This window comes from Castor canadensis, chromosome 5, assembly GCF_047511655.1.
Source record: "Castor canadensis chromosome 5, mCasCan1.hap1v2, whole genome shotgun sequence".
Lineage (NCBI taxonomy): Eukaryota > Metazoa > Chordata > Mammalia > Rodentia > Castoridae > Castor > Castor canadensis.
The window spans coordinates 115,175,978-115,201,148 of NC_133390.1; the positions used below are offsets into that span (position 1 = coordinate 115,175,978).

The window sequence follows — 25,171 nt, forward strand, 5'->3', positions numbered from 1 at the left end:
TGGACTGGGACATTTTTATTTTAAAAAATTTCATTTGCTACTAATTTCAAACTTATAGAGAAAATGGAAAAATAAAAATAAGGGCTGGGATGTAGCTCGGTGGTACAGCGCTTGCCTAGCATGCGTGAGGCCCTGGGTTCAATCCCAGCACCAAAAAAGAAAAGACAAAAAAAAAATAAAAATAAGACAAAGAATATATATATATAAGAATATATATATATATATATATATATATATATCTGTAGATCAGTTTTCTCAACAGTAAAATAGGGTTTTGAAAGTACCTTTGTCAGGAGGGTAAGAGGGGGTTAAATAAGTTTAAATAAAACACTTTGAGTAGTGCCTTGCAGGTATCAAGAACTCCATGTGTTTCAGTGGCAGCACTGATAAGTAACAGTAATTCTACTAGTAATGTTTTTTCTAGTTCTTACTGCATCTTATTTAGTCATCTCATTCAATCCTCCAAATAATCATCTTAAGTGGGTATAACTGCCACCTCCACCACTGCAGCAGAGACACAAGTGAACAGGACACCCACTTTTGCCCAGAGAAACACAGCTAGTGAATGCGAGGCTTGCTGTGAAGCCTCCACGTTGAATGTGCTGCTCTGTAGCTCGCGTCTTCAGTTCAGGTCATTTGAATGCAAGGGCTCTATTTCCCCATGAACTGCACTTCTTTCCATCCATGAATGAGAAGAGCATTTTCAGATGGCAGATGTCTCATTAATGCTAGTTGAATCAGAACACAATTACTGAGCCTTTCGTTCTGTCTCTCTGTTTTGCTCCAGGTCCTGTTCCTTTCCTCTCTGCTTTGGCCCTGGAGAACACTTTGTCATTCTTCACTTGCCTCCAAGCCAGGAGCCTTTCCAATCAGCATGAAAGCACTCTTAAAGGTAATAGAATCTTGAGCTGAGAGCTGCAGCCTCCCCAGGACTCTGTCTAATAAATAGCCTCTTAAAGGGTCTGCTTCATGGCCCTTTGAGGCCGATTTGCATTTTGATGAAGAACTTCTGAAGATGAAAAGCCTTGACTTACAGAATGACTATCTGATGGAACTACATCAGGTACAAGAGGGCAGTGGACTCCAGGGAAAAGCAGAATTAGGGGAGAGCCTCTGATCTCAGCCCATAGGCAAATGGTGTCCCAGATAATAGCACCTCCACATAAAAGTCTCTACCAGGCAGCAAAGGCAAGCATGATAACCCACCTATTTTAAGAGAGGCAATTCTGATCCTTAATCTGACCTCATGGATGTTTTTTACAACCAAAAATTTAAAAATTATCTGATAGTCTGTTCAGATGAAAGCCCTTCTCCAAAGCAGCATGGGACTGAGCAGAGACAGACTTGAGTGTGCTGTGTGTGAGTGTGTGTGGGGGGTCACATTACTTTTACTCTTTTTTGTCTCAAAGGAGAGATTATTGGGCTGGTATTCTGAGTAGAGAAGGTACTGTGTCTAGTGCTTAATATTTTGGGGAGTGGATACACAACTTTGGGAAATCTGGAATCATCAGCATAGTGGCCACATAAACACACATAAGGCAAACTTTTCTGGTGTCCCGTGATAGGAATGGCTTATAAGTGTGGGAAATAACATGTTTTGTTGGTCTCAGTGATATGTGTATAAAAGGGGACTGGTGTGTTGGAAAACTGAGTTGAGAATTCTTGAAGGATTGTTGAAGTACAGCCTTTTGCTATAAACTGTTGAGATCTTCGACTAGAATAAAATTCTAAGTCCTTGAACAAGATAGAAAAAATGTCAATTTAACCTTGAAAAAGACAGAAAAGTTATCTACTGGCTGGATCCTTTATTGCTTGAAATAATGAAAACTGGAATTGAACTAGAAGCTTAAGTTTTGTAATTATCCATCCTCAAAACATTGGTGGTTTCTTTCTTTTTCTTGGATAAAGGCAAGATATATTTCAGATTTGTTAATAAAGGAGATACATTACCTAAGATCAAAATAACAAAAGCTGTGTATGCTGACGAGCCAGTGTTCCTGTAAGATATGTAAGCAAAATGGTCAGTAGGATTTCTAAAAATACTGTAGAAATAAAGAGAAAAAAGGAACACACACACACACACACACACACACACACGCACACACACACGCACATGCACACACACACAAACCCCAAACATGATTAAAAAGAAAACTGGACAATGAGTTCAAGAAAATATGTTCAAGACATCATTCAGCTTCATGCACCAGCTCAAAATACAGAACAGCCAAACATCATGTCTGGCGTTTCTTCTGTTCTTTTGCTTTTAACTCAACATGTTTTATCATTATTTCTTTTGCAGAAGTGAATGGGTTGCTATAGTTACTCCTTTTTATTTTTCTATAGTTACTCATTTTTAATGAGGTTGGAAACTGTTGCCCAACCAAATAACTCTCACTCAAAAATATTAGAGGGTAGTGGAGGGGAAATTTGTGACTAAAAACTGACTCATCCTAAAACAAATACAGAAAGACACTGAAATATAGTTAAGGAATGGAATTATGATTTATTGAACAAGAGTTTTATTCTTTGAGTCTTTCATCAACTATGTGGTTTGGAGGCATTTAGATAACACTTATTTAAATAAACTATAATTAATCCCTTAAAAACTGATTTTTGTTGTTGTTACAGCTTTTTGACACTTAACGTATCTATTAATAATCAGGAACATATGAAAGCAAAAAACTCAAATATAATTTACAAAATTAAACTGCAGTGTTGCTTTTAAAAAGAAGAAATAGTTTTGTAATATTTACCTCTAAAACATTTAAACTACCTTTCACAGTAAAATAAATAAATAAATAAATAATGACCTAACCATACTGGACTCATAAAAGGAGACTTCACTTCCTAGTGCAGAAGTGAATGAAGGCTGTTGGGAGAACAAGAGAAGAGGGAATACAAATCAAGCTGAGGAGGATTTTCTTGGTGGTAATGGTGACATTCAGTATGTGAGACCTACAGAAAATTTACCTGGAAAGACAAAAGGAGAATTTGGTCAAGTATTGGAAATATTCATGAGTGTAGACATTAGCATCTTGAGCTACATTCCCAGAACGACTCAGCAAAATTCTACCTGGTCATCATCTTTTCAAGTGAGCCAACTGTGAACATCTCAATGGCTTAGAAGAACATTTCCATGTCTACACCCCTAGCCTCTGCCCTGTTCCTTCTTCTCTCTGTGGTGCTGGCCATTCAACCAGGCACACTCCACCGCTAACTACACCCTGACCCCTAGCTCGGTGCTTCCTACTTTGTACCTCCGAAACATGGAATAGGACAATTATAATATATTTGGCTACTAGCTAAAGAGCTTACATGTTAGATACCTCGTCCTCCCACTTCTATTTTTTACCCAGCCCCTGTGCACTGAGAGAGGAACCTGCATCAACAGGGCCCTTGGCTCTGTTTCCCAGTTGGGTCCAGCCCAGCAGGAGATATGGAGAGTCAAGATTCAACTTGTAATCCCAGACACCTTCCCTGCAAAACTGCCTTGACTGGCTGCATCCCTCTCTGATCGTCTTCCCCTTTCAACTGCTTTTCAACACATTCTGGTATCTACTTCTTCTCTTTCCTGGTTTTCAGTAGACTGAAGACACATCATCATTCCTGTAGTTTCCTACCCTTGAGTCATACAATGTACTCAATACCATTCGTTGGAAATAGTTCCTTTTGCTGGGCATCGTGATACATGTCTCTAATCTCAGCACAGAAGTAATCTTGTCTCAGAGGTAGAAGCAGGAGGATAGTGAATTCAAGGCCAGTCTGGGATATACAACAAAACCCTGTGTGAAGAGATAGATAGATAGGAGATAGATAAGTAGATAGATAGATAGATAGATAGATAGATAGATAGATAGATAGATGAGTTTCAAGGCCCTGCGTCCCTGGGTTCAACCCCCAGCACTGCAAAAAAAAAAAAAAAAAACCCAACACATTGTTCTTTCCTTTGCCATTTCCTTACTTCACAAATTCAATTTTTCCTACTCTAGTTAGAACTTTGCACAAGATATAAAAATGATTAAGACTATGAAGTCTATTCTAGATAAGGAGACACACTAATAAACAAATAAACATAAATTTAGAGGGTCTGAAGAGAGCACAAAGTACATTTCTTGGAACATTTCCCTATCTTTATTAGTGTAACTTAGAAATATGTATACAAATGTTACATTGTTTAAAATAATAATGGAAAGTCTAAAAATGGCATTCGGGTTCTCTCTGCAGTAAAGAATAGAATGTAAAATAAATTTAGGTTTATGAACATCTTTCTTAGAATTAAAGAATTATAGAAAAAAGTACTTTGTTTAGCAACTGACCTTTTTTTTTTTTTGCAAGTACTGGGGTTTGAACTCAGGGCTTCATGCTTGCAGGGCCGGTGCTGTCCACTTGAGCCACTCCACAGGCCCAGTTTAGCAACTATTAAGTTGTAAGCCCAGGCGTCTTCATCATGATCATGAAACCTAAAATCCTCCTATGCATTGGCGGACAGAAAAGGATAGCCTTTTGTAGGAGAGAGTTTACATTGGTGACGGGATATGTTAACTTGATCTTTAACACACCATTTTTAAGTTTGTATAGTCAAGTTTTTTTTTTTTTAACATACACACAAAGACTAAGAATCAAAATGTCATGGAATTATAAAATGCTGATTGGGCTGAATGCAAAGTAATGTTTAAAACAGGAAGTTCCCATGCGCACTTGAGAATAATCAGAGTTCATTAAAGATCTCTAATCTAGAGGCAATTATCTAAGTTATTGGCTCTTGATTTTCAGAGCACATTAGGATTAGCTGGAAATTCTGAAAACCTGGACTTCAGGGCGTCTCTAGAGGGCTGACTCACAAGTCTGCGGGGAGGCTGAGAATTTGCACTTCTGAACCTCCCATGTGCTGATGCTTTTGGTTATGAGGACCATGTTTTGAGAACCACTGAGTAATTTTTTTCTCAGTGATCCAAATACCTATTAGTAAAATGTTTACTTATACATTTATCAATTTTTGCAATTTCATAAGAAAAGTTATGGAAACATTGTCCATTCTAAAACTAAGAGTTATTCCCACAACAAAACATTTTGTGTAAAGAATTAATTTCTCAAAAAAACGTAAATGTAGGTTTTATTATCATAGTTAATTTATTTTATTTATCAGAGGTGTAACTGATGAATCCAGATATATTCTTTCTGCTTTGCATGGAGCAAGCAGTCTTACTTTGATGTGACGTACATTTAGAGCACCATTTGAAGGAATTAAATTTCTTTTTGTAAAAGAAGAAAATTAATATATTTCAGTGTCATTTTTCTCAGTTGATAACTAAGACTAATGACATTTTTTCCTTCGGGACTGCGTTGATACTTCCACCTTTGAAATTGAAGATTTTGTTAGTTTAGAAGAGCTGTCGTGAAATTAGTTAAACCTCTAAAACACATGAATTAAGAAAATCTGTCATCTTTAAGAATTAATCATGAAAGTTAAAATATTATGACTTTAACAATGCATTTTCACTGAACAAAGTTTATTTTATTCATAGAAAATGCACTGAGGAAACAATTTTGCATTTCATATAGTGTAGGCCATCAATGGACACCATTTGGACAATCCATCAGTATCTCATTCCCATCAGTGTTCAATATGCAGTATTAATCTTTTTATCCCTGCAGCTGAGATATCTGAGTTATTATTAGCTGACATATAGTTTAGACTCAAATTCCTTTGTCATTTATCTCAGGTTTTCTACGATCTAAATCTAACCCATTTGTTCGTAATTATTTCTTCAACATAAATCTTTGGTCAGAATTTATTTACAGATCTACTGACTTGCCTCCTATTTTCTTGCCTCTGGCATTCAAGCTGGAACTCCTTGTTTTATCCTCTCTTGCCACATAAATCCTACTCTCCCTCCTCTGTGAAATCTTTCCTCTCCTCAGCGCTCGTTGTACACAGCATTTTCTGTTGTGTACTCGTAGGCTAACTTAGCAGTGTTAACTGCACACAACTAGCTGCTGCACTATTGCTGTTTATAAGGACCTAGAATTGACATGCCAAAATCACAAAGGAATGTAGGTTCTATTGCCATCCCCACGCTGATACGGGAAAGTCAAATTCAGGGTTCTGTTCCAGTCATGCAGATCTCAGAGCTGAGATCCAATTCCAGATGTCTCTGTCTTTTTTACAGTACTGGGGATTGGATCCAAGGCTACCACATGAGCCATACTCCCAAACATTTTGTTTTTATTTTGTTTTTGAGCTAGGTTCTTGTCTGGCCTGGGCTCAAACTCATAATTCTCTTACCTCCTGAGCAGGTGGGATTACAAAATTATGTGCATATAACCAGTCACCTCATTGAATTGCAGGTGGCCTTCAAATTATTAATGGGTTATGGTTTTGTTTTTTTTTTACAGTGGTGGGGATTCAACCCAGGGCCTTAAGCATGCTAGGTGAGCATTGTACCACTAAGCCCTAGCCCTAGGTATGGTATTTTTAATATCTAAGCAGTATAAGTACTTAGATATCCAAAATTGGAAGCATATACTCGCTTGTGCTTTTATTGGATTCAGCATGATAAAGTTGTATATTAAGGGAGGTACCTAATTTTTCTTAAGCCTTAAAGCTCAAATCTCAAAGCCTTTCATTTCACTTATGACTCTAGTCAATCACGTTTAAATTTTTAACAACTCATGTATTTATCTTATTTTCTCAAGCCCTCTAGAGAACTAATAGGGAAGACTTGTGAGTCTGTAACCTTACACCTTTCTATGCATGGGAGCAGCCCTTGTAAATATAATAAATGATGGAATTTGGTGATTCATGTCCCCAAACAGCATCTAGCATGTTTACTAGAATGAAAGAAAGATTCTTAAAGACTTAAATTTATTACTGCATGAACCTAACCACCTCATAGATAATAATTTTATCAGTTATTCATTTTAATCATTGTAAATTTTTATAATTTATGAAAGTAGCCACATTATTTTTGAAGGTAGCAACTTAATAACAAGTTGAGAATAAGGAGGAAGAATTACAGTCTTGGCAGAATCAGAACCACTTGGGTCAAAACTCAGGATCATAAGAGATTAATTTTTCCTTTAGAAATGATTTGAACGTAGGATGCTGGAGGAATCATTCAGGATTATTTGACTTGAGCTGACATTTACTGAGCTAAATTTCTCCTTTTTCAGGAAATAATCTTTAATCTCCCCCCATTTTGCCACCTCCTATGTTACTCATTACTCCCATCTGTACTTTTAACCAGTGTCCTTCACAGATTCTCATTATACAACGTGAGTTGAGGACAGACTAATCACCAGACCTCACTGCAGTTCTCTGTTCAGTCTCTTCTGAGAGTTTGCCTTAAAGGGTTTGAAGCGTAAGTGCTTCTTTCACATGTGCGGAAACTCATTTCTGGGGCTGGAGGTGTGGCTCAAGCAGCAGAGTGCCTGCTTTGCACATGTGAAGCCGTGAGTTCAAACCTCAGCCCCACCAAAAAAAAAAAAAAGAAAGAAGCTCCTTTCTGTCCTTTCTTTAGCATATTCCTAGAACTTGCCATGACTGTAGAAGATCAGTGCTCAAACTGCACAGCTTACATAATTAGGTCTCCTTCACTGCTTCACGGAGGCAAAATGTCCTGAAACGATTTTGATTCTTGTTGCATGAAGTCAGCTGGATTCCAGGCGTTTTTGTTTTTCTAGTGAGGAAAGAGAACACGGGGACACCATGAGCAAGTTCCAAGTGAGGGCTGATGTTAGATGAGCTAACATCAGAGGCAGCCCATCTTAGTAGCAGAGCTAAAGATCACAACTATTTTATAATTTATATGTTTACCTAAACTTTTCCGAACATTTTCCAAATCATGTTCTACATAAAAATACACTTATTTTTCTTCTTTTGGAGCTATATTTTTTCCATTTTTTACCAATATTAGCATAGCATGCTACTTAAATGTCAGATGAAACTATATGTTTGATTTAAAATATTGTAAGATATTGTTCCACTCGTGACCATGGACATTCCGCCATCCCTGCGATGACTTTTCTTTCCATAGCACTAATTTGTCTTTAACATCATTCTTTAGGCATTTTATCAATAAGATAATTCAAACAAAGGATTCACAAGTCAGTTGTTGGCAGTCTGTAACTATTTTCCTAAAACATGAGTTTATAAATGATGGTTAGGTTTGCAGATACCTTATGAAAATCTTTGTAGCTAATAGTGCTGCTTTGCTCTTGCACTGAACGCAGAGAGAGTAGGAAGAAATGCAGGAGAGTGTTTTCCCCTCTTCTTTCAGGTAAAGCAGTGGTCATTTATTTATTTTAGGCAATATAAAGTATTCAGTCTGCAAACTCAACAAATACTATTCAACAAATATTTGTTAAGCATCTCTTTTGATTAAAACTAGAAATTCCCGGGGACACAAAATTGTGAGGTCACTCTTTACCGTCAAAAATCCTGAACTGTTACTGAGGTAAGCTCTGGCCAGCCAGTTCCTTAAATAGGTGAGAGGTATGAGCCCTGGGCATAGGGACAAGCACTGATACTTCACCCGAGACAGCAGTGGGAAAGAAGAGATGGATGAGCAGACGCTGTAGGGTGTAGAAGTTCTTCTTTAATTGTTTCAATTACCTGTATAGTTGTAGATACACTGTGCTCTTGTTTTTTTAAATCACATCACACATGTTATATCACTTTTTTCCTTTTTTTATTATTCATATGTGCATAAAATGCTTGAGTCATTTCTCCCCCCTGCCCCCATCCCCTCCCTTACAACCCATCCCGTCCCCACCCTCTGCCCCCCACCCCCTCAATACCCAGCAGAAACTATTTTGCCCTTATCTCTAATTTTGTTGAAGAGAGAGTAGAAGCAAAAATAGGAAGGAACAAGTGTTTTTTCTAGTTGAGATAAGGATAGCTACATAGGGAGTTGACGCACATTAATTTCCTGTGCATGTGTGTTGCCTTCTAGGTTAGTTCTTTTTGATCTCACCTTTTGTCTAGTTCCTGGTCCCCTTTTCCTATTGGCCTCAGTTGCTTTTAAGGTATCTGCTTTAGTTTCTCTGCATTGAGGGCAACAAATGCTATCTAGTTTTTTAGGTGTCTTACCCATCCTCATATCTCTCTTGTGGGCTCTCGCTTTTATCTTGTGATCAAAGTTCAATCCCCTTGTTGTGTTTGCCCTTGATCTAATGTCCTCATATGAGGGAGAACATAATGATTTTTGGTCTTTTGGGCCAGGCTAACCTCACTCAGAATGATGTTCTCCAATTCCATCCATTTACCAGCGAATGATAACATTTCGTTCTTCTTCATGGCTGCATAAAATTCCATTGTGTATAGATACCACATTTTCTTGATCCATTCATCAGTAGTGGGGCATCTTGGCTGTTTCCATAACTTGGCTATTGGGAATAGTGCCGCAATAAACATGGGTGTGCAGGTGCCTCTGGAGTAACCTGTGTCACAGTCTTTTGGGTATATCCCCAAGAGTGGTATTGCTGGATCAAATGGTAGATCAATGTTTAGCTTTTTAAGTAGCCTCCAAATTTTTTTCCAGAGTGGTTGTACTAGTTTACATTCCCACCAACAGTGTAAGAGGGTTCCTTTTTCCCTGCATCCTCGCCAACACCTGTTGGTGGTGGTGTTGCTAATGATGGTTATTCTAACGGGTGAGGTGGAATATTACTGTGGTTTTAATTTGCATTTCCTTTATTGTTAGAGATGGTGAGCATTTTTTCATGTGTTTTTTGGCCATTTGAATTTCTTCTTCTGAGAGAATTCTGTTTAGTTCACTTGCCCATTTCTTTATTGGTTCATTAGTTTTGGGAGAATTTAGTTTTTTAAGTTTTCTATATATTCTGGTTATCAGTCCTTTGTCTGATGTGTAGCTGGTATTTTCTCCCACTCTGTGGGTGTTCTCTTCAGTTTAGAGACCATTTCTTTTGTTGAGCAGAAGCTTTTTAGTTTTATGAGGTCCCATTTATCTATGCTATCTCTTAGTTGCTGTGCTGCTGGGGTTCCATTGAGAAAGTTCTTGCCTATACCTATTAATTTCAGAGTATGTCCTACTCTTTCCTGTATCAACTTTAGAGTTTGTGGTCTGATACTAAGATCCTTGATCCACTTTGAGTTAATATTGGTATAGGGTGATATACATGGATCTAGTTTCAGTTTTTTGCAGACTGCTAACCGGTTTTCCCAGCAGTTTTTGTTGAAGAGGCTGCTTTTTCTCCATCGCATATTTTTAGCGCCTTTGTCAAAGACAAGTTGGTTATAGTTGTGTGGCTTCATATCTGGGTCCTCTATTCTGTTCCACTGGTCTTCATGTCTGTTTTTGTGCCAGTTTTTATGCTGTTTTTATCGTTATTGCTTTGTAATATAGTTTGAAGTCAGGTATCCTGATGCCTCCAGCATTGTTCTTTTCACGTAGTATTACCTTGGCTATTAGTGGCCTCTTGTGTTTCCATATAAATTTAACAGATTTTTCAGTCTCTTTAATGAATGTCATTGGATTTTGATGGGAATTGCATTAAACATGTAGATTACTTTTGGGAGTATCGACATTTTTACTATGTTGATTCTACCAATCCATGAGCATGGGAGATCTCTCCACTTTCTATAGTCTTCCTCAATCTCTTTCTTCAGAAGTGTATAGTTTTCCTTGTAGAGGTCATTCACATTTTTGTTAGTTTTACACCTAGGTGTTTGATTTTTTTTGAGGCTATTGTAAATGGAATTGTTTTCATATAATCTTTTTCAGTTTGTTCATTATTAGTGCATAGAAATGCTAATGATTTTTCTATGTTGATTTTATAGCTTGCTACCTTGCTGTAGCTATTGATGGTGTCTAGGAGCTTTTGAGTAGAGTTTTTTGGGTCTTTAAGGGATAGGATCATGTCATCTGCAAATAGGGATATTTTGACAGTTTATCTATTTGTATTCCTTTTATTGCTTCTTCTTGCCTAATTGTTCTGGCTAGGAATTCCAGTACTATGTTGAATAGGAGTGGAGATAGTGGGCATCCTTGTCTAGTTCCTGATTTTAGAGGGAATGGTTTCAGTTTTTCTCCGTTAAGTATAATGCTGGCTGTAGGGTTGTCATATATAGCTTTTATAATGTTGAGGTACTTTCCTTCTATTCCTAGTTTTCTTAGAGTTTTTATCATGAAATAGTGTTGGATCTTATCAAAGGCTTTTTCTGCATCTATTGAGATGATCAAGTGGTTTTTGTCTTTGCTTCTGTTAATGTGGTTTATTACATTTATTGATTTTTGTATGATGAACCACCCCTGCATTCCTGGGATGAAGCCAACTTGGTCGTGGTGAACAATCTTTTTGATGTGTTGTTAAATTCGGTTTGCCATTATTTTGTTAAGGATTTTTGTATCAATATTCATTAAGGAGATTGGCCTATAGTTCTCCTTTTTGGAAGTGTCTTTGCCTGGTTTTGGGATAAGTGTAATACTGGCTACATAAAATGTGTTAGGCAGTTTTCCTTCCCTTTCTATTTTGTGGAATAGTTTAAGGAGGGTTTGTGTCAGTTCTTCTTTAAAGGTCTGATAGAATTCAGCAGAGAATCCATCAGGTCCTGGACTTTTCTTTTTGGGGAGACTCTTGATTGCTGCTTCAATTTCATTTTGTATTATAGATCTATTCAGGTGATTAATTTCCTCTTGGTTCAGTTTTGGATGATTGTAGGTATCTAGAAATCTGTCCATTTCTTTAAGATTTTCAAATTTTTTTGAATATAGGTTCTCTAAGTAGTCTCTGATGATTTCCTGGACTTCCATGGTGTTTATTGTTATCTCCCCTTTTGCATTCCTGATTCTACTAATTTGAGTTTTTTCTCTCCTCATTTTGGTCAAGTTTGCCAGGGGTCTGTCTATCTTGTTTATTTTTTCAAAGAACCAACTTTTTGTTTCATTAATTCTTTGTATGGTTTTTTTGGTTTCTATTTCATTGATTTCAGCTCTTATTTTTATTAGTCAACTCCTTCTATTTGTTTTGGGATTTGCTTGTTCTTGTTTTTCTAGGAGTTTGAGATGTATCATTCATTAGGTCATTGATTTGGGATCTTTCAATCTTTTTATATATGCACTCATGGGCACCTGCACACCCATGTTTATTGCGGCACTATTCCCAATAGCCAAGTTATGGAAACAGCCAAGATGCCCCACTACTGATGAATGGATCAAGAAAATGTGGTATCTATACACAATGGAATTTTATGCAGCCATGAAGAAGAATGAAATGTTATCATTCGCTGGTAAATGGATGGAATTGGAGAACATCATTCTGAGTGAGGTTAGCCTGGCCCAAAAGACCAAAAATCATTATGTTCTCCCTCATATGAGGACATTAGATCAAGGGCAAACACAACAAGGGGATTGAACTTTGATCACAAGATAAAAGCGAGAGCCCACAAGAGAGATATGAGGATGGGTAAGACACCTAAAAAACTAGATAGCATTTGTTGCCCTCAATGCAGAGAAACTAAAGCAGATACCTTAAAAGCAACTGAGACCAATAGGAAAAGGGGACCAGGAACTAGACAAAAGGTGAGATCAAAAAGAACTAACCTAGAAGGCAACACACATGCACAGGAAATTAATGTGCGTCAACTCCCTATGTAGCTATCCTTATCTCAACTAGAAAAAACACTTGTTCCTTCCTATTTTTGCTTCTACTCTCTCTTCAACAAAATTAGAGATAAGGGCAAAATAGTTTCTGCTGGGTATTGAGGGGGTGGAGGGCAGAGGGTGGGGACGGGGTGGGTTGTAAGGGAGGGGATGGGGGCAGGGGGGAGAAATGACTCAAGCATTTTATGCACATATGAATAATAAAAAAAGGAAAAAAGTGATATAACATGTGTGATGTGATTTAAAAAAACAAGAGCACAGTGTATCTACAACTATACAGGTAATTGAAACAATTAAAGAAGAACTTCTACACCCTACAGCGTCTGCTCATCCATCTCTTCTTTCCCACTGCTGTCTCGGGTGAAGTATCAGTATCTTTTATTCACATGTGCATACAATGTTTAGGTCATTTCTCTCCCCTTCCCCCCCCCGCCCCCTCCCTTAATGTTCATTTTTTAAGGAAAGACAAATATTCAGTTATACTTTTATTTTTTTATTTTTTTTTTCATTTTTCTTTTATTATTCGTATGTGCATACAAGGCTTGGTTCATTTCTCCCCCCTGCCCCCACCCCCTCCCTTACCACCCACTTCCCCCCCTTCCTCTCCCCCCCAATACCCAGCAGAAACTATCTTGCCCTTATCAGTTATACTTTTAAACTCAAGAAACTTAAGTATATGTCAGATTTCCTCTTTATATCTTGAGGCTTATGAAACTGAGTGTTTTTGATTTTTGATTTTGTTTTTGATTTTGAAAGAATTGTTTGATTGTTAGTAATATATGAATAGTTATACATCAGGTAATCTGATGATTTCTGGTCTGACGTGCATCCTCAGACCTTTCACTCGATTTTGGCAGAAGGCATTGATGTTTCTGAATCGTTATTTCTGAACTAGAACATTTTTCTTTAAACTTAATAACAAAATTAGTAGCGATATTGACAGTTACTGTTATAAGTATCATATTAAAATTTCGTTAGCCTAGGCTCAACAGATCTCGGATTAAGTAGATTTATGTGATGAGAGTAAGGCATTAGGTAGGTCATGATGTCAGAGGGACTCTGTGATGCGTTAGGTTAGTAGTTTGTGAAAATCAGTTCTATAATATGTGGCATATGACAGGTTTCCTATTTTCTCTAGTAGTCAGTACAGAATTCTGTGGGCTTAGCTTTTCATTTTTGCCATTGAGTTATGTTAACTTAGCACTGTGAGTTTCACTTCAAAGGAAGATCAGAGACCTGCAGGCAGTAGAACTGATGCATTGGCCTCCCAATTTCCTTTGCTCAGGTAACAATTGTCTAATAATATAATTTACAGTTGTGTCCTTCATATACATTCGGGATCTATGGAAATATTTAAGCTATGAAATCTTTCAGAGATTTACTCCAGAGTAGAGCAGGGGTTCTCAAACTTTAGCCAGCATGGGAATCACATGGACAATGGTAGAGATCTCCAACAGGAGATTATTCTGACTGCATTTTGTATGTGTGAAATGGATGGTATAAGCTGGGAAATAAGCCCATAGAAAATACTAGAGCCATCTAATAAATTTATGAAAATTAGATGCTAATCACAATCTAAAATTATAGTTGCCAGAGAGTTGGTATTTGCTTTATAAAATGTAGCAGTTTACAGAAATGTAATAACTGGCTTGTTTTTATTTGAGAATCCTGCACCTGTCACTGTTGCTAAACTGAAGAATATTGAGAAATGTTTTCCTTTGTTCATTTTGATTGACTTGCTACGTACAGGAGCATGTGTGGATGCTGCATCAGTGACCCACTTCCTAATCGACCTCATTCTTTCAAATTCTTTTCTACCTACCTGTCTGTGGGTACAATGTATCTTTCGGATGTGTGGACATATTTCAATAATGTTTTTTCCTTCTTATTCTTCTGAGGGCAGGGTGCGACAGAGTAAATGTACTGATGAATTTTTAAATATTTAAGAAGACAATTTAAAAATATCAGTATTAACTGTCTTATTTTTCCATTTTATGATTAACTTTATGAAAATGTACTCTGTTGCTTATTCCGGATTAGACACCACATTGTGGAAAGAACAGAACAAGAAAAACAGTAAGAGAAAGTAGAAAAGGGAGATGGAAAATGACCAATTCCTGCATTGCTATGTGATTTTAATCTACGTCTCCTTACGTCAGCTCAGTTATTGGAGCAACGTGATGATTAGAAATGTGTCCTGAAGAAGCATCTGGAAGAGGGCGTGCCTTAGCAGGGCTTCCTTCAACCTGGGAACAAGGCCCTAAGTGGGAAAACAGGCCTACCTGTACATCTGATGAGGTGATAGCCTCAAAACTGCCATGGGCAGATGGTGGAAGAAATAACAATGAAAAACCTCTTCCCCCTTCTTGGGAGAGATGGTCAGACCTTGCAATAGTGATGTTGTGAGAAAATGGACATGCAAGATTATCTAAATTTAGCCAGGGTCACTAGGGGGCAGTTAGTGCTCAATCCCCAGTTGCAAAACATTGGCACTTCCCACCTTGGGAGCCTTAGGTTGCCTCAGTGCCTCTTGGTATACCAAGACGTTGATGTGTTCAGCCAGGGAAGGTTGTACACACTTGGGCCACCTGGCCTCAGAAGCCGTCTCCTCCAATGATGAACAGTACTGCCATTTACCCCAAGGTCCCTAAAGTTGCCATTTTCTATGTCTTATATAAAAAACAGTGGGCGGGATGGGATTGAAACCCACCTGCTGTTTTCCACCTGGCCAACTTCTGCTTGTCTGACTGCCATGTCTAGAACACCTTCTCTTTCCCACACCCAAGCAGGGTGTTTCAGAAATCTGACCCATAAAGGAAAGACTGTTAGAGTGTCGTTATAACTCACAACTGCTGTTCAGTGAAAGACACTACGAACAGAGAGAAAAGATGAGCCTTAGGGCAGGAAAACCCATGAGATGAAACAAACAAAAGCCCTAACTGTTCTTTTGGCGTAGAAATGGATGGGCACATACTTGGTAGCATGTGAAAGAAACGAACCAGATTCTAGTGTATCATGTTAATATGAAACAAGAAAAAAAAAAGAAATCAAGCAGCAGATTTTATGTAGTCTATCATGCTGTTCATACAAAGTTTTGAAAAAAACTCCTCAAATGTACTTTTTAGGGATATAAAACTGCAAGTCCACATTGTTTTGTGATGGCGTTCCCTCTGGGTGAAAAGGATGTGTGTGGGCTATAACCATTGATTCCACTTTTTAAAAAAAATCAAGAAAGTATGTCAATAAGCTAACATGGCTTTATGCTCTTTGCTCAGGGCCAGCTTCAGACCAGGATCCTCCTTCCTGTGCCTCCTGTGTGGCTGGAATTAAAGCCACGAGACACCACACCTGGCTATTCAACCCTCTTAATGGGCATATTACTGGTGCATTATATTCTATGTTTCATGTTTAAAATGTTTCATAATTTAAATTAAACATTTTAACTGGACAACAGAAGTCTAAAGCATTCTAAGTAGATATAATGTTAATTGATTTTATATGTATTGCCTTTTAATTACTTCTGTTTCTTAAGTATTTGGTAGTTTAATTTCCTCATCAAATTATAGACTTTTAAGGGATGACAGTGTGATTGCCGTTTCTTGCCTGCTCTCTTCAATGACTGGAACTGCATTAAGCATCCAGTACATACAACAAATGATGGTTAATTGATGACATAAAATGTGTTTGCTCAGCTGGAAGCTTTACCTGTGAAACAGATTAGCTATACAGCATTTGCAAACATGCCATGTCCAAAAAGCAAATTTGATTCTTTTTAATTTCTCCCTTTATTCTGTCTTTGCTTTGCTCACTTTCCCTCAGCTACTTTCTTTCTGTTCCCCACAGTTTTCTTCAAAACCTGTCAAAATCAAATAAAGTCTCATTTCTTTACAAAGAAAGCTCTAAATCCAGTGTGGTGCACCTGTCGCCTGATGAGTCAAAGCTTGTGGAATGAGAATGGAGGAAGCCCATGACTGCAGTTTTGGGGAGAGTTGTGTCAGATTGTGACCACGTCTTTGCCAAAGAGGGAGAGTAATTGGGAAAACACCTGAGAGTAAGCATCTTATTGTCAGAGTATAAGAACTCAACAGTGTCAGAAACTAAGACAAAGCATTTTTTTGAGAAATGCCTACAGAAGGCCATAGGTGCCTAGACAGGGAGAACATCTTGCTGGTAGAGTTTCAAATTTTCCAATTTACAATCCAGTGCATTCTGATGAACTTATTTATTTTAACTTAACTTTTATTTGTGATTATTGATTTTATGGAGTGTGGTTCATTTGCATTTTATTATTAAGTGGTTGATAAATTGTCTTACATAAAGCCAGAAATTAAAAGTTAGTTTGATATTCTCTGGGTGTGCTCTTAACAGGACATGAACACACAAATGTCCCTTGGTGTCAAGGAGGTGGAGACCTGCTGAAATTCATCCACAAAGCCCTCAGGATTCTGAGCACCCCAGGTGACCACACTTGCACTGACCAGGTCCAGGGAGGGTGTAGCTACTTGGCAACAACTTAAAATTATGAGTTGACTGATAGTTATTTCAGAAAAGATGAAATGACATGGTCATTCCTTTTACATTGGCCTGAAGTTTTAAAATATATTTGTTCCTAGGTAAAAAATTCTGCAAGAGAGATGAATTCTTCCAACTACATTTCTGATTTTTAAACTCCATTTCTATTTATTATTAAGGTAATTTTGCCAAAATAGAAATGCAGGGCATTGAATTCTTTTAGGCCCATTGCCTGCTCTCATTTAGACTTGGCACGCACCATAATTAGCAATATTGAGTTTTAATGGAGTCAACATAAAGGAGAGTAACTGCTTTGTAATCCTAGTGCTCTTAATGTCACCATACTAGAGACAGATAGCCTGTCCTGGATCAGGCTTCCACACTACCTATGACCTTTCCTTGGTCCTCATCTTCTCATTTACCTCATAGTTAGTCCAATGAGGAGTCCAAGTGAACTCTTCTTTCTGGTTTGCGATTCACTTGAATGCATACTTTCAGCTCTCTGTTCTCTTATTCAACTTAATCTAATAATGAATTCTCTTGATTTATTACAATTAATCAGCTCACACATTTTTTGTCTAGTGAGTGGCTAGGACATTTTTATAACCTTGGACTTGTTCATCATATAATACAACCCACTTTCTTTGGTTCCTTCCTTCCTTCCTTCCTTCCTGCCTTCCTTTCTTCCTCCCTTCCTCCCTCCCTCTTTTCTTTCTTTCTTTCTCTTTGTACTTAGGTTTGGACTCAGGACCTCACACTTGCTAAGCAGGCACTCTATGACTTGAGACACACTTCCAGCCCCTTTTTAGGTTATTTTTTTTGATAAGGTGTTCCTTTTTCCCTAGGCTGGGACTCCTACCTGCAGTCTCCCATGTAGCTGAGATCATAGATGTGTGTCACCATGCCTGAGTTGTTGGGTGTGTGGTTTTTCATCTCTTTAACTTTTTAATGACCTGGAACTACAATCCTTCTGATCTCCACTTCCAGAGTGGCTGGAATTATAGGTGTGTGCCTCTGCACCCAGAGTAAAGCCCAGATCTTTTCATGATATTACAATGCACACTGAAATGTTAAAGAAAAGAGAGATCAGGAATTCAGCAAGGGGAGAAATATAGACCATGTAGCTGGTATCTGTAAGTAATTGAAGTCCATCATAGAAGACACAAGAGGGCAGGAAGAAACCTGCTCTTGTGATAGGTATAAAACTTGAACATCTGTTTCGTCTCTGAAGATTATTAGCATGTGTATTATCTTCTATCTTTCATTAAAAGTTGTCACCCATTGAGCCAGGATGTAGCCCAGTGGCAGAGTGCTTGCTTAGCCTGGGAAAGGCTACACAGCACTACAAAAAATAAAAAATAAAAATTAGGAAGGAAATTACCACCCATCGCTGATGTGAGAGGTGATGCCAATGATGACTACTGTTTATTGAGTACTTGAATGCTCAGACTTTGTGATTAGGTTCTCATTTCATCTTCACAGCAATGAAACTATGAAATTCTCACTTTTACTTCTGTTCAAAGCCAAAATATGACATTCTAACCACAGAGTTCATGTTCTTAGTCACTAAGCTCTGTTACATCCCTCGTGAGAAATTGAACTCACCACCTCCGCTTTCATCCTCTCTCCTTTTCCATTCTTTGTGTTGCTATGATTTAGGGACTCTCATTCCGTATTATGGATTTTATTCTCTGCATAGATAATCCCACGGTCACTTCTTCAACCTGCCTCCCTCCCCTTAAACTCTTGTACTAAAAATTTCAATTGATTGTTCCATAGGCATTTCAAATTGGTCATATACAAAACCAAACTCTGTGTTTTTTCCTTCAATGCCTCTTCTGAAGGTTTCTCCATCTGATGAAATGGCAACTCTACCCATCTCGTTGTTCAAGCTCAAAGTATTGGAATCGTCCTTGGTCAGGCCTTTCTTTTGTGCCCATCCCCCTCCCAATTCACTAGAATGCATCTAGAATGCGACCATGTCCCCCTCCATTGCTGCCCGAGAGTCACAGTGACATCATTTCTTGCTTGATCAATGCCATGGCCTCTCAACTACGGATTGAGAAGCTAGAGGACATCTCGCAAAGCAAGTCATATCATTCTTACTTCAAAAGTCCTTGCAAACAAAGCAGGGACATTCCATGTCACTCAGACGTGACTCCTGCCATCAACTCTTCTGTCTCTCTCCTTCCCTCCACTCAGCTAAATCCTCTTCCCCATGTTCCAGGCCTGTGCCTGCTTTCTCTAAATACCTGCATGTCTTTTCCTTCTGCTCTCTTCACAGCTCTGCTCAAATTTGGGTTTTGTCTAACACACTAAAACTCTGTCTCCAAACTCTGATACCCCTCACCTCCCTTAACCTGCTTTGTTTGTCTCTGTGACATAAAATGCCACCTTATTTACTATATATGTGCTGGTATCTCCTTAATAAAATGTCAGTTTCATGAATGCTGGGCTTCTATTTGGTGCCCTTGCATATCCACAGAGCCTAGAACCATGCTTAGCACTTGTCTGTTGAATGAATTAATGAATTTACCCTTTTAATAGTAGTATACGTAAGTGTCTTTGTCACCAACTCATCCCAGGGAACATGGATTTTTATATTACTTCTTTTTAACATGAAAAGTAATTCACTGCAGAAAACAATTCTCTATACAAAAGCAGGACATAGAAATACTGAAAATGATTTTTCTTTTATTTTTTTTCCAAGCAACTAACAGAGAATGCATACAGAAGTCTCATAATTTGTACAGTTACTTAAAATGAGGAGACTTGAAGCACACATGCTCTTGCAGAATCCAACAGTGTCCTCAGTCGTCATTACGAGGGACTGCTGCTCCCCCATCTGCCCTGGCTTTCCCGGGCCTCTCACTGTGCTGCCACTGCAACAGAGACACAGATGTTCCCAGTGGCAGGGATCCCTCGGTGTGGTACTGACTTCTGAAGGAACCCCTTTAGTCCTAGAGTCTGCTTTCCTGTTTAATAAAGCAGGAACCTTCGTTAGCAGAGAAAGTCAAGCACAAATGATGCATGCCCCTCTATGCTGAGAAATAGCTTTGCCCATCACCAACTCTTTGCCATGGTAAGATAATCAGAGAAATTTTTCTTGTTTTACTTATAAGGTATCTAACCTTCACAGTTTATGAAGCAGAAAGAATGTTGTTAATCAAGAGGAGAAAGAATTGAACATCTCTGAATTTAGGCCCTAGCTGGTTGACAGTGGCTACACCAGTAATCCCTGCTACTTGGGAGGCTGAGATAGGGAGGACTGCAGTATCAGGCCAGCCTGGGGGAAAAAGTTAATAAGACCCCATCTCAGCCAAGAGCTGGGCACGGTGGCATGTGCCTGCCATCCCAGCTAGAGGCAGAAAGTAGAAGATAGGAGGATCACAGTCCAGGCTGGCCTGGGCAAAAAGAGAGACTCTAGTTCCAAAATAACCAGATTAAAAAAGCCTGAGTTGTGACTCAAGCGGGAGAACATCTGCCTAGCAAGTGCAAAGCCCTGAGTACAAACCTCAGTAATGAAAAGAGAGAGAGAGAGAGAGAGAGAAGAGAGAGAGAAAGAAAGAAAGAAAGAAAGAAAGAAAGAAAGAAAGAAAGAAAGAAAGAAAAAGAAAAGAAAGAAAGAAAGAATATTAGGTGTTATTGGAAAAAAAGTCACTGCAATAATGATGTAGTCACTCTGTCAATATTCATCTTAGAAGCTTCATTTGGGTAATATCTTTAAAAACCCAGTGTGACCCCCTCTGTGAATGAGAGTGAAGTTCCCTTCACAGCCACTGGAGTTAGATGCATTTCCTTCTTCAGGAAGCCAACACTCTACAGGGAAATAAACAGGTAAAACAAACCGTGGATTTATAGTAACACATTAAGATATATGGGGTAAATAGTCTTCACCAATAAATTAAGCTGTGAAGCTTGAATAGTATGAAACTCTGAACTAAAAGGCTTGGATTAGGAAATCTGTGACTTATGGTTGACAAACTGATAACAGATATTCAAATAGAATCTATATAAAAAGTGTTATTAAATCACTCTTCACATCTGTAGTAAACTTACGACATATCAGCACAAGGAGAAAGGTGAAAATTACAGACAATGGACTGTTAGAAAAGAACATCAGGATGAGAAACAACGTTTTTCCAGAGAAGCCTTTCTGATTATATTTCTCCCATTATTCTCTATCACACTATCTCAGTGCCCTAATTGTTTCATTCAGGACACTACTCAACATTATCATGTGTACACACACTCACACACACACACAGTGCACACGACTTTGTACACTGCTTGCTTTCTGATTTCCCTTCTGTATTAGAGTGCCCCCTTCCTACAGGGGAGAACATTACCTGTCTTGTATCTTCAGCATAAAGAAAGGGGCTTTGCATGTGGCTGATGTTTAAGAAATAACTGTTCAGAGGAGGGCAGAACAGGTCCTGGGGGGAGGGAATGGTACTAGTAGTGGGGGGAGGAGGTGGGGAAAAGGTGTAGGACAGTGAATATGGTGCAAATACTGTGTACACACGTATGTAAATGAAAAAATGATACCTGTCGAAACTATTCCAGGAATGGGGGGAGGGAGGATAAAGGAGAATGGCGGAGAGGGTGAATTCAGGTATGACATATTTGATATACTGTAAGAACCTATTTAAATGCCTCAGTGTACCTCTACTCTGCACAACAATAAAAAAAATGAAAGAAAGCCCACATAATCTACCCATTCAGTAGATAAATTATACTAAAATATAAAATAAAACAAGCTTATATTGTCAGGTTCTACTATGTATATATTTTACTGAATGTGTGCCAAATATTAAGTGTCAGTGTATTCAGATCATTCTTTTCTTATAAATCATGATGTACAAAAGAATTTATAAGTGCCCACCAGAATAAATTCCTGTATCCCCCAGTCAATCAGTCCTACAGATCAATCAGTACCTTTATAAAAAGGAATTCTTTATTTGTAAGTAGTACAGAAGAAAAATGAAGCTTGCCTCTTCAAAATTATCACCATCAAATTATTATGTTTCCATTTCAAATCATTTTGAGAGCAGTAGGTTTGATTGGCAAATGCCACAGAAATGAAGATACAAAAATGAGAGAGAGCAATGAATTATAACTCTGATTTGCTGCTTCTTATACGGAATGTGCATACTGGATACAAAACATATGTTTGGGAAAAGCATGATATATTGTAGAAGAACCTTTCTGAAAATTCTGAGGAACAAGGCTTAGTGACCCCAGGCATTCAAATTAAATAAGGTTGCAGAGTTCCTCACCTTCTGTGTCCTGACGTATGGCAGGCTCCGGAGACCTCACACATATGCCTTTTTGATGAAGCACTTTCAAGTTGCATGTGGACATATACAGCTGTCAGAGAGCTCAGCATCCCAAAGAAGTGCCAGACACGCATGGCTGGGGATATGATGGTATTGCCTCAGTAAAGTGAGGTGAGGTGTAACAAGGAAGAGAAGATTTCTATTGTTTGACAAGAAAATACCAATTCTTCTTTAAAAAATTCCTTTGGTAGGCTTCAAATATAGCTTATAAACTCAACTTGGATGATTTATTTTAGAAAGAATTATTTTTTACAAAAAGATTCATCTAAGAATTCCCCCATCAGGAAGATTTTCTAGGTTATCCTTAAAGAAACACAGTAATTAAAGAATAAGATCATATTCATGTTTCCAGGAATTCCCCTTTAGGTAAAGTTATTTTTTAGAGTGAAAGGTAGCTGTACTGTTGTTTTATGCCACAGACTCTAAAAGATACATTCACATCACTTTCCATCACTTTGTGAAAGCATTGTGTTTTAAAAGAGAACATAAAAAGGTACAAAATTTATAGCACCTTGTTCATGATAGTCAGAAACCCCACCTGGAATCAGCACAAATATACATCATCCATAGAACACATAAAGTAATTAGACTATTAGTCACATAATTGACCCTCTGAAACATTGACAATTGGTGAAGCATTGACAATTGGTGAAGCATTGACAATTGGTGAAGCATTGCTTATACATAAACTTTGAAGAAGAAATGACAGTGACATATTTTTAAGACTATAGTATAGGTAAAATCCATCAGAAGCATAAACTAAACACTTACTGCATAGAACTGCATAGACACATGGTAACACCACAGGGAAAATCAAGAGATTAATGAATACAAATTTCAGAGCACTGATTCCTTGGGAAAGCAAAAGAAGACCTCTGTGACCTTGAAATAGTCCTATTTCTTATGTTTGTAGTAGTTACAGGTGTGTTTGTTCCATTACCATCTTTTATACTGTTCCTGTATGTTAGTTTGGATCTAAAGTGTCCCCAATACCATGTGCTAAAGATTTGATTGACAGATCATGTGCTTTTGGGAAGAGAATGAATCCTGAGAGCTCTGACATCTTTAGTGGATTACCCACTGATAGGTTCATAATTTAACCGGCTTTTTGGGGACAGAAACTTAGGAGGTGGGACCCAGTTGATGGGAGTATATCTTTGAGGATTGTATCTTATCCACAATTCATTTCTCTCTGTCTCTGTCTATGCCTCTCTCTCTCTCTCTCTCCTGGTTGACATAAATGAGTACCTGTGCTACACAATATGATCCACACCACAATATTCAGCCCTGTCAGAGGCCCATAGTAATAGGATCATGTGACCATGAACTGAAATCTCTGAAATGGTGAGACAGGACAAATCTTTTCTACTTTAAGTAAGATTTCTGAAGGCATTTTGTCACAGTGACGGATACACTGACACACTATACATTATAATCTTAGAGATACATGCTAGCATTCACAATAAGAAGTAAAAGAAAAGAGGGCTGGAGGTATAGTTCAAGTGGTAGTACCCTTGCCTAGTAAACAGAAGGCCCTGAGTTCAAACCCAGTACTGCAATAAATAAATAAATAAATAATTTTTTTAGAAAAAAGAGAATTCTTCAGCAAAAACAAACTAAACTATGAAAAAAATTAAGTGACACTATTTGTGAACTTCAAGCATAAACAGAAATAGCCTTATTCTGTTTATTTTGGTGGCTGAATAACATGAAAAGTCACACACAAGACAGAAGGACTCTGGTACATATTATGTTTCAGACTTGTAGCTTCTTGTGGCAGTCATGTCATTTGCTAGTCTTCCATCTTTGTTAAGTATCTTAGCAGGCTAGCCGACGAACAAGAAGGCAAGGATATGGTGCAAACTCCTCTTTCTCTGTATAAAAGAATAAATTATAGGGTTTTGTTTCATGTATTAAACTAGCAAGTAAGTGACTACCCATGTCTACAGACCACTTACATCATAGACCTGCTTTAATTATTTTTTTCCCACATAAGCAGAAATAATGACCAGATCTAACTTGCATCTTCAATCCTATAACCTGACAGTGGAAAGCCATAGCTACTGCTTCAAAATCATTCAGCAAGTCCTCTATTCTTTTTGAGGAATTATTTCCAAATTGTTCAGAATTAAAGCACTTTCACTTATTTTTTCTGTTTTCTATTGGCTTTAAACTACACTTTATTATGCTTTGGTTTCTTTTTGTAACAGATCTCTACAACTTTTAGGTGAATTACTATTATAAACATCAGAAAGGATTCTTGTGGGAAAAAAGAGCCCCAGAAATGAGTTGGAAAATCATAGCATGCTTTTACACAGTAAGTCTAGCTTGGTAATTTACATGTATTATCTTCTCAATAAACATGTACTTAGTTGAATGGAATGTATGTATATGAAATTTACACATAAATAAACATGTTTCCTTCAGAAATGTCTATAAAGCTTGAGGTTAGTTTTGTTCAAGTGTTTCCATTTTTTTAAACCTTAGGAACTCATTATCATAAAATGTTTAAGCAGCTATTACTCACTAATAGCAAATATAGAAAAGTAACAAGTATAGAAAACATCCAATATAGATGCAATGGTTTGCATATGAAAGCCCCCCAAATGCTCATGCATTGAAGGATTGGACCCCAGCTGGTGGCATTATTTTGGTAAATTCTAGAAATGTTAGCTGGTGAGGCTTAGCTGGAGG

General features: G+C 37.8%; 1 long non-coding RNA gene across 1 annotated transcript in view; it reads left to right on the forward strand.

The window, feature by feature from the left end:
* LOC109696381 (uncharacterized) overlaps positions 1–16,010 on the forward strand; it is a 32,740-nt gene extending 16,730 nt beyond the window's left edge. The window contains exons 2-3 of the long non-coding RNA XR_002213309.2: positions 788–892; positions 15,902–16,010. This is a non-coding gene — a long non-coding RNA (uncharacterized lncRNA). The remainder of the gene's footprint in view (positions 1–787; positions 893–15,901) is intronic.
* Positions 16,011–25,171: the final 9,161 nt, after the last annotated feature.